Below are 3,522 nucleotides of genomic sequence, written 5' to 3'. Positions count from 1 at the left end.
AGGGAAGGAGTAGAACTTGGTTTCCGTGCCCTGGTGATCTCCCCTGAACAAGAGAACCCCAGGTCTCCAAACACCGGAACACATGTCAGAGTAGAGTATCTGGTCCAGGGAGCGGTGATTAAAGGTAGAAAAAGACCTGCTAGTGCTGCTAACTCTCCCCATCTCTGATCTAGCTCTGCTTCTCTCTTTAGTCTATTCACATGCTCTCTCTTCAATCTCGAAAGATTTCCCTAACAGCATTCCACTGGGGACCACTTCTAAATTCAAGCCTGCTCAAGGAAGAGAGCTGATAGTAGAATACCAGAATCACAGGCTTGTGTGAAAAGCAGCCTGGAGAGAAGGGCTTTCATGCATTCTTGTGGGAAAGATGGAAACCTCGGTCTTCTTACTAGAGAAGGGATGGATTAAATGGTTTCTGTAGGTTTTACAAATATTGTTTATTAGGGTAAGGAAATTTATTTCCATTTTGTTTACTAAAAGGGTATTTTTGTTATGAAGAGATGTTAAATTTTATCAACAGCTCTTAAGTTTATTGAGCTGATTTTAGGATTGTTCTCTTAAATATGTGTGGCAAATTACGTTAATTGATCTAAGGTTAAATGAGTGAGATCTGCATTCTTAGATCTGCAAGCCTAACTTGCTCATGATGTACCAACCTTTTTGTATATTGGTGGACTAATTTTGAGAGTTAATACTTTGTGTAGGGCTTTGATTCAGTGAATCATGAATGAGATTGACCTATGAATTTCCTTCCTTATTCTCTTCTTTGTATCAAGGTGATGCCAACATTATAAATTGAGATGGGTAGTGTTCGTTTTTCTCTTCTCTGAAAAAGTTTTTAGAATAATAAAAATCTTTCTTCAGTTTCAGTAGAAATTAACAGTAAAGTCATCTAGGTCAGTTCTCTATGTAGAAAAATTTTTGACTACTGGCACAATTTCTTTAATTGTTCTAGTATTACTCAACTTTGCAATTTCTTTTTAAGTCCATGTTGGGTGGTGATATTTCTATTTTGTTTAAAATTTCAAATTTACTAGCACAAATGCTTTTATAATATTCTTGGCTTATCTTTTAATTGTCCACAGCATGTGTAAAAGTATTATATTCTGAGTTCCTGATATTAAATATTTGTGCCTTCTCTCTTTTTTCTTAGTTTCTCCAAAAGTTTGTTAACTTTATTAGTCTTTTCAAATAGTTAATCTCTGCTGTATTAAATCTCTCTATTGTGTGTTTGCCTGTTATTTTATTAACTTCTGCTGTCTCATTATTTCTTCCTCCTACTTTATTGAGTTTATCTCACTTATTAATCTCTAAGTCCCTGAGATAAGTGATCAGTTCAATAATTTCAGTTTGTTGTGATTTATGAGTTTTAAGACTAAAAAATATCCTCTACCTTCTATTGCTGCATTCCACAATTTTAATAAGTGCTATTATTGTTATTCAGTTCTAAACTTTTCATTTTTAATAAATTTTATTTGGATTATGCGTTATTTAAAAGTTTATTTCTCTTTTTCTAATATTATTGAGTTTTTTATAGTTATGTTATTGATTTCTTGTTTGATTATGCTGTGACTAGACAACATTTTAAAAAAATACGTCTTTGAAATTTCTCAAGAGCTGCTTTACAGCCCAGTAAGTGATTGATTTTGGCAAAGTTTTTTAGCGAACTTACAAAAATATGTATTCTGCAGTGGGAAACTTACAAAAATATATATTCTGCAGTGGGTGGGCACAGTGTTCTAGAACCCTTAGGTCTAGTTTATTAAATGACCTGTTTAAATCATCTTTATTGTGCCAATTCCTGAGATACTGATAGATTTATTTATTCTTGGAGTTCTTTCAATTTTTGTTTGTCAATTTTATCTGATATTAATGCAACTATAATGGTTTTCTTTTGGTTACTACAAATATAGCAAACATGCTTCCTTTCTGTTACTTTCAACTTTTAAAAATCTGTTGCACTGCACACATATTTATGTTTTGTTTTTATAACTTGTCTGATATTCTTTGACTTTTAACTGGAGTATCTATAATGTTTACATTTAATATAGCTATTAATATATTTGGTGTTTGTTTGTTTGTTTTTGTTTGAGAAAGGGTCTTGCTCTGTCACCCAGGTAGGGTGCAGTAGCATGATCATAGCTCACTGCAACCTTAAACTCCTCAGCTTAAGTTATCCTCCCATCTCAGTCTCCCTAGTAGCTAGGACTACAGACATGTGCCACCATGCCTGGCTAATGTTTTGTTGTTGTTGTTTGTTTGTTTGTTTCTTGTAGAGACAGAATCTTGCTATGTTGCCAAGCTGGTCTCAAACTCCTGGCCACAAGTGATCCTCCCGCCTCAGTCTCCCCAAGAGGTAGGATTATGTCTGTAAGCCACCACACCAAGCCTGGTATATTTGCTTTTAAATCTATACTTAATTTATACTTATATTTGCCTCAACTGTTCTATTGGGGATGAGGGGATTGTTGTTGTTTTAAGACTTTTTTAGAGCAGTTTTAGGTTCACAGAAAAATTGAGAGGAAGATGCACAGATTTCTCATATACCCGCTGACTCCACACACGCACAGCCTCCTCCATTAACCACATTCTCCTTCTGAGTAATACATTTGCTACAATTGATGAGCCTACATTGGCAGAACATAATCACTCAAAATCCATAGTTTACATTAGGGTTCACTCCTGGTGTTATACATTCTATGGGTTTGCACAAATGTATAATGTTGTGTATTCATCATTACAGTATCATACAGAATAGTTTCACTGCTGTAAAAGTCCTCTGTGATCCAACTATTTATCTCTCCCCACTCACAACCCCTGGCAACCACTGAATGTTTTACAGTTTCCATACTTTCGCCTTTTCCAGAATGTCATATAGTTGGACTAATACAGTATGTGGGCTTTTCAGATTGGCTTTTTTCACCTAATGATATGCATTTAAAGTCCTCCATGACTCTTAATGGCTTGGTAATTTATTTTTTCTTTCTCTCTTTCATTCCCTTCTCTTCTCTCTTACCTTTTCTTGGACATGTTACTTTTTACCTTTCCTTTCCTTCCTTCCACTAATAAGAAAGTTATACACCTGTTTATATTAATTTAGTGGTTACATAAAAATACAGTGCTCACTTCAGCAGTACATATACTAAAATTGGAACAATAAATTGCACCTGCACAAGGATGACATGCAAACTCATGAAGTGTTTCATACTTTTAAAGGTCTTTTGAAATAACCCAGTCAGACAAAATAAAAATTAAAATGAATGAAAAAAGCCCATGTGACATATAGGATACCATTAAGTGAAAAAAAATTTTCATTGTGGGAATTAAACAAGAGGTGGCAAAAGGCATAGAAATATATTAAATGAAATAATAGCTGAAACTTCCCAAGTCTTAGAAGAAATATACACATCCAAACACAGAAGGCTGAAGATTCCCAAATATATTCAACCCAAACATATATGTTTGAAGCAAATTATTAAACTTTCAAAAGTTAAAATCAAAGAGAGAATTCTAAAAACAGCA

General features: G+C 34.0%; 1 pseudogene; it reads left to right on the top strand.

The window, feature by feature from the left end:
* The first annotated feature begins 3,118 nt into the window (after window positions 1–3,118).
* LOC116456389 (U6 spliceosomal RNA) lies at window positions 3,119–3,212 on the top strand (annotated as a pseudogene).
* The last annotated feature ends 310 nt before the right edge of the window (window positions 3,213–3,522 follow it).

The sequence above is a fragment of the Hylobates moloch genome, unplaced genomic scaffold (genome assembly GCF_009828535.3).
Source record: "Hylobates moloch isolate HMO894 unplaced genomic scaffold, HMol_V3 SCAFFOLD_16, whole genome shotgun sequence".
NCBI classification, from domain to species: domain Eukaryota; kingdom Metazoa; phylum Chordata; class Mammalia; order Primates; family Hylobatidae; genus Hylobates; species Hylobates moloch.
This window is presented reverse-complemented; position numbering and strand designations above follow the sequence as displayed.